This window comes from Phalangium opilio, unplaced genomic scaffold, assembly GCF_054372755.1.
Source record: "Phalangium opilio isolate 3A_F unplaced genomic scaffold, DU_Popi_V2 ptg000021l_1, whole genome shotgun sequence".
Taxonomy (NCBI): Eukaryota; Metazoa; Arthropoda; class Arachnida; order Opiliones; family Phalangiidae; genus Phalangium; species Phalangium opilio.
The window spans coordinates 4,336,710-4,349,481 of record NW_028324153.1 but is presented as its reverse complement, the minus strand read 5'-3'; the positions used below and the strand labels follow the sequence as shown (position 1 = coordinate 4,349,481).

The 12,772-nt window shown below is 38.4% G+C and overlaps 4 pseudogenes; all 4 read right to left on the bottom strand.

Annotated features, from left to right (window-relative positions):
• Positions 1-121: 121 nt before the first annotated feature.
• LOC149697161 (5S ribosomal RNA) lies at positions 122-240 on the bottom strand (annotated as a pseudogene).
• Positions 241-601: 361 nt separating this feature from the next.
• On the bottom strand, positions 602-720 carry LOC149697160 (5S ribosomal RNA; annotated as a pseudogene).
• A 362-nt stretch (positions 721-1,082) lies between these two features.
• Positions 1,083-1,201, bottom strand: LOC149697159 (5S ribosomal RNA; annotated as a pseudogene).
• Positions 1,202-1,561: 360 nt separating this feature from the next.
• LOC149697158 (5S ribosomal RNA) lies at positions 1,562-1,680 on the bottom strand (annotated as a pseudogene).
• Between the last annotated feature and the right edge of the window lie 11,092 nt (positions 1,681-12,772).

The following is a 12,772-nucleotide window of genomic DNA, read 5'->3' as shown; positions in this document are numbered from 1 at the left end:
TAATTCGAATTTAAATTAAGTGAGACAAATTAACCTTCATCATTTTAAAACAATAACAAAAAGAAAACATGTTTGCTTTTTTCATATCTATTAAAATTTAAAAGAGGAAAAAAAGTGAAAAAGCCAACGGCACGCAGTGTTCCTAAGTGGTCTCCCTCCCAAGTAGTGACTGCGCTCGACGCTGCTTAACTTCGGTTATCGGACGAGAACCGGTGAATTCAGCGTGATATGGCCGTTGCCGAGAGTGCTAGTTAATAATTTGAATTTAATTAACCTTCATCTTTATAAAACAATAACAAAAAGAAGATATGTTTGCTTTTTTCATATCTGGTGGAATTTGAAAGAGGAAACAAAAGTGAAAAAGCAAACGGCACGCAGTATTCCCAAGTACTGACTGCGCTCGACGCTGCTAACGTCGGCGATCGGACGAGAACCGGTGTTTTCAGCGTGATATGGCCGTTGCCGAGAGTGCTAGTTAATAATTCGAATTTAAATTAAGTGAGACAAATTCACCTTCATCATTTTAAAACAATAACAAAAAGAAAACATGTTTGCTTTTTTCATATCTATTAAAATTTAAAAGAGGAAAAAAAAGTGAAAAAGCCAACGGCACGCAGTGTTCCTAAGTGGTCTCCCTCCCAAGTAATGACTGCGCTCGACGCTGCTTAACTTCGGTTATCGGACGAGAACCGGTGAATTCAGCGTGATATGGCCGTTGCCGAGAGTGCTAGTTAATAATTTGAATTTAATTAACCTTCATCTTTATAAAACAATAACAAAAAGAAGATACGTTTGCTTTTTTCATATCTGGTGGAATTTAAAAGAGGAAACAAAAGTGAAAAAACAAACGGCACGCAGTATTCCCAAGTTCTGTATGCGCTCGACGCTGCTTAACTTCGGTGATCGGACGTGAACCGGTGTTTTCTGCGTGATATGGCCGTTGTCGAGAGTGCTAGTTAATAATTCGAATTTAAATTAAGTGAGACAAATTAACCTTCATCATTTTAAAACAATAACAAAAAGAAAACATGTTTGCTTTTTTCATATCTATTAAAATTTAAATGGGGAAGAAAAAGTGAAAAAGCCAACGGCACGCAGTGTTCCTAAGTGGTCTCCCTCCCAAGTAGTGACTGCGCTCGACGCTGCTTAACTTCGGTTATCGGACGAGAACCGGTGTATTCAGCGTGATATGGCCGTTGCCGAGAGTGCTAGTTAATAATTTGAATTTAATTAACTTTCATCATTATAAAACAATAACAAAAAGAAGATATGTTTGCTTTTTTCATATCTGGTGGAATTTGAAAGAGGAAACAAAAGTGAAAAAGCAAACGGCACGCAGTATTCCCAAGTACTGACTGCGCTCGACGCTGCTAACGTCGGCGATCGGACGAGAACCGGTGTTCTCAGCGTGATATGGCCGTTGCCGAGAGTGCTAGATAATAATTCGAATTTAAATTAAGTGAGACAAATTAACCTTCATCTTTTTCAAACAATAACAAAAAGAAAATATGTTTGCTTTTTTCATATCTATTGGAATTTAAAAGAGGAAAAAAAGTGAAAAAGCTAACGGCACGCAGTGCTCCTAAGTGGTCGCCCTCCCAAGTACTGACTGCGCTCGACGCTGCTTAACTTTGGTTATCGGACGAGAACCGGTGAATTCAGCGTGATATGGCCGTTGCCGAGACTGCTAGTTAATAATTTGAATTTAATTAACCTTCATCTTTATAAAACAATAACAAAAAGAAGAAAGTTGACGAACATTTTGCTTAATATCTCGGCCCTTGTTTGTCGTAGCTCAATGTTTTTAGTATGGTTAGATGGGGGACAAATTGGACTATAACATACTCAAAGGACATCCCCGTATCTCCAATAGAAACAGAGTTACGAGCCTGCAAAGTATAGTCTAATGCATTTTCTATGGAGGGGTTTGTTTGTTCACGTATTGCTTAATTACTTGACCCTGTTCTTTCGATTATAAATAATGACATATCTTTGGTGTAGCGGTTATCGCATCCGCCTCACTCCCGGAAGGCCACAGGTTCGAAACCGCGAAGTTTTTTTTTTTTATTGGAACATGCAAAGATCTTTATAATTATCCGAACATTTGTGTCAAGGTCACATTATTTACATCCCCGTATCTCTGGTAGAACCAGAGTTACGAGCCTCCAGAATTTAGTCTAATGTATTTCCTATGAAGGGGTTTGTTTGTTTACGATTAGCTTAATTACTCGACTACTGTTTGTCGTAGCCCTAATTCTTAGTATGGCTAGATGTTGGACAAATTGGTCTATAACATACTCAAAGGACATCCTCGTATCTCCAGTAGAAACAGAGTTACGAACCTGCAAATTATAGTCTAACTCATTTCCTATGGAGGGGGTTTGTTTCTTTACGTTTTGCTTAAGTACTCGGCCCCTGTTTGTCGTAGCCCAAAGTTTTTAGTATGGTTAGATGAAGGACAAATTGGACTATAACATACTCAAAGGACATCCCCGTATCTCCAGTAGAAACAGAGTAACGAGCCTGCAAATTATAGTCTAATGCATTTTCTATGGAGGGTTTGTTTGTTGACGTATTGCTTAATTACTTGACCCTGTTCTTTCGATTAAAAATAATAACATATCTTTAGTGTAGCGGTTATCGCATCCGCCTCACTCCCGGAAGGCCACAGGTTCGAAACCGCGAAGTTTTTTTTTTTTTGCTTGGAACATGCAAAGACCTTTATAATTAATCGAACATTTGTGTCAAGGTCACATTATTTACATCCCCGTATCTCTGGTAGAACCAGAGTTACGAGCCTCCAGAATTTAGTCTAATGTATTTCCTATGGAGGGGTTTGTTTGTTTACGATTAGCTTAATTACTCGACTACTGTTTGTCGTAGCCTTAATTCTTAGTATGGCTAGATGGGGGACAAATTGGACTATAACATACTCAAAGGACATCCCCGTATCTCCAGTAGAAACAGAGTTACGAGCCTGCAAAGTAGAGTCTAATGCATTTTCTATGGACGGGGTTTGTTTCTTTACGTTTTGCTTAAGTACTCGGCCCCTGTTTGTCGTAGCCCAAAGTTTTTAGTATGGTTAGATGAAGGACAAATTGGACTATAACATACTCAAAGGACATCCCCGTATCTCCAGTAGAAACAGAGTAACGAGCCTGCAAATTATAGTCTAATGCATTTTCTATGGAGGGTTTGTTTGTTCACGTATTGCTTAATTACTTGACCCTGTTCTTTCGATTAAAAATAATAACATATCTTTAGTGTAGAGGTTATCGCATCCGCCTCACTCCCGGAAGGCCACAGGTTCGAAACCGCGAAGTTTTTTTTTTATTGGAACATGCAAAGATCTTTATAATTATCCGAACATTTGTGTCAAGGTCACATTATTTACATCCCCGTATCTCTGGTAGAACCAGAGTTACGAGCCTCCAGAATTTAGTCTAATGTATTTCCTATGGAGGGGTTTGTTTGTTTACGATTAGCTTAATTACTCGACTACTGTTTGTCGTAGCCTTAATTCTTAGTATGGCTAGATGGGGGACAAATTGGACTATAACATACTCAAAGGACATCCCCGTATCTCCAGTAGAAACAGAGTTACGAGCCTGCAAAGTAGAGTCTAATGCATTTTCTATGGACGGGGTTTGTTTCTTTACGTTTTGCTTAAGTACTCGGCCCCTGTTTGTCGTAGCCCAAAGTTTTTAGTATGGTTAGATGAAGGACAAATTGGACTATAACATACTCAAAGGACATCCCCGTATCTCCAGTAGAAACAGAGTAACGAGCCTGCAAATTATAGTCTAATGCATTTTCTATGGAGGGTTTGTTTGTTCACGTATTGCTTAATTACTTGACCCTGTTCTTTCGATTAAAAATAATAACATATCTTTAGTGTAGAGGTTATCGCATCCGCCTCACTCCCGGAAGGCCACCGGTTCGAAACCGCGAAGTTTTTTTTTTTTTGCTTGGAACATGCAAAGACCTTTATAATTATCCGAACATTTGTGTCAAGGTCACATTATTTACATCCCCGTATCTCTGGTAGAACCAGAGTTACGAGCCTGCAAAGTATATTTTCAAAAATCAAAAGTAACCTTCTAACAATAAGTGAGACAAAAAGTAAGTTGACGACGATATTGAGGTAGCCTCAAGTTTAAAGTATCCTTGTATGGGGAGCAAAGAGTGCTATAACATATCCAAAGGAGATCCCAGTATCTCTTGTAGAACAAGAGTTATGAGCCTCCAAAGTTTAGTGCAAAAATCATAAATAACATAATAAAAATAAGTGAGACGATACCAAAGTTGACGAACATTTTGCTTAATATCTCGGCCCCTGTTTGTCGTAGCTCAATGTTTTTAGTATGGTTAGATGGGGGACAAATTGGGCAATAACATACTCAAAGGACATCCCCGTATCTCCAGTAGAAACAGAGTTACGAGCCTGCAAATATAGTCTAATGCATTTTCTATGGAGGGGTTTGTTTGTTCAATTATTGCTTAATTACTTGACCCTGTTCTTTCGATTATAAATAATAACATATCTTTGATGTAGCGGTTATCGCATCCGCCTCAGTCCCGGAAGGCCACAGGTTCGAAACCGCGAAGTTTTTTTTTTTATTGGAACATGCAAAGATCTTTATAATTATCCGAAAATTTGTGTCAAGGTCACATTATTTACATCCCCGTATCTCTGGTAGAACCAGAGTTACGAGCCTCCAGAATTTAGTCTAATGTATTTCCTATGAAGGGGTTTGTTTGTTTACGATTAGCTTAATTACTCGACTACTCTTTGTCGTAGCCCTAATTCTTAGTATGGCTAGATGTTGGACAAATTGGTCTATAACATACTCAAAGGACATCCTCGTATCTCCAGTAGAAACAGAGTTACGAACCTGCAAATTATAGTCTAACTCATTTCCTATGGAGGGGGTTTGTTTCTTTACGTTTTGCTTAAGTACTCGGCCCCTGTTTGTCGTAGCCCAAAGTTTTTAGTATGGTTAGATGAAGGACAAATTGGACTATAACATACTCAAAGGACATCCCCGTATCTCCAGTAGAAACAGAGTAACGAGCCTGCAAAGTATAGTCTAATGCATTTTCTATGGAGGGGTTTGTTTGTTCACGTATTGCTTAATTACTTGACCCTGTTCTTTCGATTATAAATAATAACATATCTTTGGTGTAGCGGTTATCGCATCCGCCACACTCCCGGAAGGCCACAGGTTCGAAACCGCGAAGTTTTTTTTTTATTGGAACATGCAAAGATCTTTATAATTATCCGAACATTTGTGTCAAGGTCACATTATTTACATCCCCGTATCTCTGATAGAACCAGAGTTACGAGCCTCCAGAATTTAGTCTAATGTATTTCCTATGAAGGGGTTTGTTTGTTTACGATTAGCTTAATTACTCGACTACTGTTTGTCGTAGCCCTAATTCTTAGTATGGCTAGATGTTGGACAAATTGGTCTATAACATACTCAAAGGACATCCTCGTATCTCCAGTAGAAACAGAGTTACGAACCTGCAAATTATAGTCTAACTCATTTCCTATGGAGGGGGTTTGTTTCTTTACGTTTTGCTTAAGTACTCGGCCCCTGTTTGTCGTAGCCCAAAGTTTTTAGTATGGTTAGATGAAGGACAAATTGGACTATAACATACTCAAAGGACATCCCCGTATCTCCAGTAGAAACAGAGTAACGAGCCTGCAAATTATAGTCTAATGCATTTTCTATGGAGGGTTTGTTTGTTCACGTATTGCTTAATTACTTGACCCTGTTCTTTCGATTAAAAATAATAACATATCTTTAGTGTAGAGGTTATCGCATCCGCCTCACTCCCGGAAGGCCACCGGTTCGAAACCGCGAAGTTTTTTTTTTTGCTTGGAACATGCAAAGACCTTTATAATTATCCGAACATTTGTGTCAAGGTCACATTATTTACATCCCCGTATCTCTGGTAGAACCAGAGTTACGAGCCTGCAAAGTATATTATCAAAAATCAAAAGTAACCTTCTAACAATAAGTGAGACAAAAAGTAAGTTGACGACGATATTGAGGTAGCCTCAAGTTTAAAGTATCCTTGTATGGGGAGCAAAGAGTACTATAACATATCCAAAGGAGATCCCAGTATCTCTTGTAGAACAAGAGTTATGAGCCTCCAAAGTTTAGTGCAAAAATCATAAATAACATAATAAAAATAAGTGAGACGATACCAAAGTTGACGAACATTTTGCTTAATATCTCGGCCCCTGTTTGTCGTAGCCCAAAGTTTTTAGTACGTTTAGATGAAGGACAAATTGGACTATAACATACTCAAAGGACATCCCCGTATCTCCAGTAGAAACAGAGTAACGAGCCTGCAAAGTATAGTCTAATGCATTTTCTATGGAGGGGTTTGTTTGTTCACGTATTGCTTAATTACTTGACCCTGTTCTTTCGATTATAAATAATAACATATCTTTGGTGTAGCGGTTATCGCATCCGCCACACTCCCGGAAGGCCACAGGTTCGAAACCGCGAAGTTTTTTTTTTATTGGAACATGCAAAGATCTTTATAATTATCCGAACATTTGTGTCAAGGTCACATTATTTACATCCCCGTATCTCTGATAGAACCAGAGTTACGAGCCTCCAGAATTTAGTCTAATGTATTTCCTATGAAGGGGTTTGTTTGTTTACGATTAGCTTAATTACTCGACTACTGTTTGTCGTAGCCCTAATTCTTAGTATGGCTAGATGTTGGACAAATTGGTCTATAACATACTCAAAGGACATCCTCGTATCTCCAGTAGAAACAGAGTTACGAACCTGCAAATTATAGTCTAACTCATTTCCTATGGAGGGGGTTTGTTTCTTTACGTTTTGCTTAAGTACTCGGCCCCTGTTTGTCGTAGCCCAAAGTTTTTAGTATGGTTAGATGAAGGACAAATTGGACTATAACATACTCAAAGGACATCCCCGTATCTCCAGTAGAAACAGAGTAACGAGCCTGCAAATTATAGTCTAATGCATTTTCTATGGAGGGTTTGTTTGTTCACGTATTGCTTAATTACTTGACCCTGTTCTTTCGATTAAAAATAATAACATATCTTTAGTGTAGAGGTTATCGCATCCGCCTCACTCCCGGAAGGCCACCGGTTCGAAACCGCGAAGTTTTTTTTTTTGCTTGGAACATGCAAAGACCTTTATAATTATCCGAACATTTGTGTCAAGGTCACATTATTTACATCCCCGTATCTCTGGTAGAACCAGAGTTACGAGCCTGCAAAGTATATTATCAAAAATCAAAAGTAACCTTCTAACAATAAGTGAGACAAAAAGTAAGTTGACGACGATATTGAGGTAGCCTCAAGTTTAAAGTATCCTTGTATGGGGAGCAAAGAGTACTATAACATATCCAAAGGAGATCCCAGTATCTCTTGTAGAACAAGAGTTATGAGCCTCCAAAGTTTAGTGCAAAAATCATAAATAACATAATAAAAATAAGTGAGACGATACCAAAGTTGACGAACATTTTGCTTAATATCTCGGCCCCTGTTTGTCGTAGCCCAAAGTTTTTAGTACGTTTAGATGAAGGACAAATTGGACTATAACATACTCAAAGGACATCCCCGTATCTCCAGTAGAAACAGAGTAACGAGCCTGCAAAGTATAGTCTAATGCATTTTCTATGGAGGGGTTTGTTTGTTCACGTATTGCTTAATTACTTGACCCTGTTCTTTCGATTATAAATAATAACATATCTTTGGTGTAGCGGTTATCGCATCCGCCACACTCCCGGAAGGCCACAGGTTCGAAACCGCGAAGTTTTTTTTTTATTGGAACATGCAAAGATCTTTATAATTATCCGAACATTTGTGTCAAGGTCACATTATTTACATCCCCGTATCTCTGATAGAACCAGAGTTACGAGCCTCCAGAATTTAGTCTAATGTATTTCCTATGAAGGGGTTTGTTTGTTTACGATTAGCTTAATTACTCGACTACTGTTTGTCGTAGCCCTAATTCTTAGTATGGCTAGATGTTGGACAAATTGGTCTATAACATACTCAAAGGACATCCTCGTATCTCCAGTAGAAACAGAGTTACGAACCTGCAAATTATAGTCTAACTCATTTCCTATGGAGGGGGTTTGTTTCTTTACGTTTTGCTTAAGTACTCGGCCCCTGTTTGTCGTAGCCCAAAGTTTTTAGTATGGTTAGATGAAGGACAAATTGGACTATAACATACTCAAAGGACATCCCCGTATCTCCAGTAGAAACAGAGTAACGAGCCTGCAAATTATAGTCTAATGCATTTTCTATGGAGGGTTTGTTTGTTCACGTATTGCTTAATTACTTGACCCTGTTCTTTCGATTAAAAATAATAACATATCTTTAGTGTAGAGGTTATCGCATCCGCCTCACTCCCGGAAGGCCACCGGTTCGAAACCGCGAAGTTTTTTTTTTTGCTTGGAACATGCAAAGACCTTTATAATTATCCGAACATTTGTGTCAAGGTCACATTATTTACATCCCCGTATCTCTGGTAGAACCAGAGTTACGAGCCTGCAAAGTATATTATCAAAAATCAAAAGTAACCTTCTAACAATAAGTGAGACAAAAAGTAAGTTGACGACGATATTGAGGTAGCCTCAAGTTTAAAGTATCCTTGTATGGGGAGCAAAGAGTACTATAACATATCCAAAGGAGATCCCAGTATCTCTTGTAGAACAAGAGTTATGAGCCTCCAAAGTTTAGTGCAAAAATCATAAATAACATAATAAAAATAAGTGAGACGATACCAAAGTTGACGAACATTTTGCTTAATATCTCGGCCCCTGTTTGTCGTAGCCCAAAGTTTTTAGTACGTTTAGATGAAGGACAAATTGGACTATAACATACTCAAAGGACATCCCCGTATCTCCAGTAGAAACAGAGTAACGAGCCTGCAAATTATAGTCTAATGCATTTTCTATGGAGGGTTTGTTTGTTCACGTATTGCTTAATTACTTGACCCTGTTCTTTCGATTAAAAATAATAACATATCTTTAGTGTAGAGGTTATCGCATCCGCCTCACTCCCGGAAGGCCACCGGTTCGAAACCGCGAAGTTTTTTTTTTTTTTGCTTGGAACATGCAAAGACCTTTATAATTATCCGAACATTTGTGTCAAGGTCACATTATTTACATCCCCGTATCTCTGGTAGAACCAGAGTTACGAGCCTGCAAAGTATATTATCAAAAATCAAAAGTAACCTTCTAACAATAAGTGAGACAAAAAGTAAGTTGACGACGATATTGAGGTAGCCTCAAGTTTAAAGTATCCTTGTATGGGGAGCAAAGAGTACTATAACATATCCAAAGGAGATCCCAGTATCTCTTGTAGAACAAGAGTTATGAGCCTCCAAAGTTTAGTGCAAAAATCATAAATAACATAATAAAAATAAGTGAGACGATACCAAAGTTGACGAACATTTTGCTTAATATCTCGGCCCCTGTTTGTCGTAGCCCAAAGTTTTTAGTACGGTTAGATGAAGGACAAATTGGACTATAACATACTCAAAGGACATCCCCGTATCTCCAGTAGAAACAGAGTAACGAGCCTGCAAATTATAGTCTAATGCATTTTCTATGGAGGGTTTGTTTGTTCACGTATTGCTTAATTACTTGACCCTGTTCTTTCGATTAAAAATAATAACATATCTTTAGTGTAGAGGTTATCGCATCCGCCTCACTCCCGGAAGGCCACCGGTTCGAAACCGCGAAGTTTTTTTTTTTTTGCTTGGAACATGCAAAGACCTTTATAATTATCCGAACATTTGTGTCAAGGTCACATTATTTACATCCCCGTATCTCTGGTAGAACCAGAGTTACGAGCCTGCAAAGTATATTATCAAAAATCAAAAGTAACCTTCTAACAATAAGTGAGACAAAAAGTAAGTTGACGACGATATTGAGGTAGCCTCAAGTTTAAAGTATCCTTGTATGGGGAGCAAAGAGTACTATAACATATCCAAAGGAGATCCCAGTATCTCTTGTAGAACAAGAGTTATGAGCCTCCAAAGTTTAGTGCAAAAATCATAAATAACATAATAAAAATAAGTGAGACGATACCAAAGTTGACGAACATTTTGCTTAATATCTCGGCCCCTGTTTGTCGTAGCTCAATGTTTTTAGTATGGTTAGATGGGGGACAAATTGGACAATAACATACTCAAAGGACATCCCCGTATCTCCAGTAGAAACAGAGTTACGAGCCTGCAAAGTATAGTCTAATGCATTTCCTATGGAGGGGGTTTGTTTCGTTACGTTTTGCTTAATATCTCGGCCCCTGTTTGTCGTAGATCAATGTTTTTAGTATGGTTAGATGAAGGACAAATTGGACTAAAACATACTCAAAGGACATCCCCGTATCTCCAGTAAAAACAGAGTTACGAGCCTGCAAAATATAGTATAATGCATTTTCTATGGAGGGGTTTGTTTGTTCACGTATTGCTTAATTACTTGACCCTGTTCTTTCGATTAAAAATAATAACATATCTTTAGTGTAGCGGTTATCGCATCCGCCTCACTCCCGGAAGGCCACAGGTTCGAAACCGCGAAGTTTTTTTTTATAATTATCCGAACATTTGTGTCAAGGTCACATTATTTACATCCCCGTATCTCTGGTAGAACCAGAGTTACGAGCCTCCAGAATTTAGTCTAATGTATTTCCTATGGAGGGGTTTGTTTGTTTACGATTAGCTTAATTACTCGACTACTGTTTGTCGTAGCCCTAATTCTTAGTATGGCTAGATGGGGGACAAATTAGTCTATAACATACTCAAAGGACATCCCCGTATCTCCAGTAGAAACAGAGTTACGAGCCTGCAAAGTTTATTTTCAAAAATCAAAAGTAACCTTCTAACAATAAGTGAGACAAAAAATAAGTTGACGACGATATTGAGGTAGCCTCAAGTTTAAAGTATCCTTGTATGGGGAGCAAAGAGTACTATAACATTTCCAAAGGAGATCCCAGTATCTCTTGTAGAACAAGAGTTATGAGCCTCCAAAGTTTAGTGCAAAAATCATAAGTAACATAATAAAAATAAGTGAGACGATACCAAAGTTGACGAACATTTTGCTTAATATCTCGGCCCTTGTTTGTCGTAGCTCAATGTTTTTAGTATGGTTAGATGGGGGACAAATAGGACTATAACATATCCTAAGGACATCCCCGTATCTCTAGTAGACACAGAGTTATGGGCCTGCAAAGTATAGTCTAATGCATTTCCTAAGGACGGGTTGTTTGTTTACGTTTAGCTTAATTACTCGGCCCCTGTTTGTCGTAGCTCAATGTTTTTAGTATGGTTAGATGGAAGACAAATTGGACTATAACATACTCAAAGGACATCCCCGTATCTCCAGTAAAAACAGAGTTACGAGCCTGCAAAGTATAGTATAATGCATTTTCTATGGAGGGGTTTGTTTGTTCACGTATTGCTTAATTACTTGACCCTGTTCTTTCGATTAAAAATAATAACATATCTTTAGTGTAGCGGTTATCGCATCCGCCTCACTCCCGGAAGGCCACAGGTTCGAAACCGCGAAGTTTTTTTTTATAATTATCCGAACATTTGTGTCAAGGTCACATTATTTACATCCCCGTATCTCTGGTAGAACCAGAGTTACGAGCCTCCAGAATTTAGTCTAATGTATTTCCTATGGAGGGGTTTGTTTGTTTACGATTAGCTTAATTACTCGACTACTGTTTGTCGTAGCTCAATGTTTTTAGTATGGTTAGATGGGGGACAAATTGGACTATATCATAATCAAAGGACATCCCCGTATCTCCAGTAGAAACAGAGTTACGAGCCTGCAAAGTATAGTCTAATGCATTTTCTATGGAGGGGTTTGTTTGTTCACGTATTGCTTAATTAATTGACCCTGTTCTTTCGATTAAAAATAATAACATATCTTTAGTGTAGCGGTTATCGCATCCGCCTCGATCCCGGAAGGCCACAGGTTCGAAACCGCGAAGTTTTTTTTTATAATTATCCGAACATTTGTGTCAAGGTCACATTATTTACATCCCCGTATCTCTGGTAGAACCAGAGTTACGAGCCTCCAGAATTTAGTCTAATGTATTTCCTATGGAGGGGTTTGTTTGTTTACGATTAGCTTATTTACTCGACTACTGTTTGTCGTAGCCCTAATTCTTAGTATGGCTAGATGGGGGACAAATTGGTCTATAACATACTCAAAGGACATCCCCGTATCTCCAGTAGAAACAGAGTTACGAGCCTGCAAAGTATAGTCTAACTCATTTCCTATGGAGGGGGTTTGTTTCTTTACGTTTCGCTTAAGTACTCGGCCCCTGTTTGTCGTAGCCCAAAGTTTTTAGTATGGTTAGATGAATGACAAATTGGACTATAACATATCCTAAGGACATCCCGGTATCTCTAGTAGACACAGAGTTATGGGCCTTGCAAAGTATAGTCTAATGCATTTTCTATGGAGGGGTTTGTTTGTTCACGTATTGCTTAATTACTTGACCCTGTTCTTTCGATTAAAAATAATAACATATTTTTAGTGTAGCGGTTATCGCATCCGCCTCACTCCCGGAAGGCCACAGGTTCGAAACCGCGAAGTTTTTTTTTATAATTATCCGAACATTTGTGTCAAGGTCACATTATTTACATCCCCGTATCTCTGGTAGAACCAGAGTTACGAGCCTCCAGAATTTAGTCTAATGTATTTCCTATGGAGGGGTTTGTTTGTTTACGATTAGCTTATTTACTCGACTACT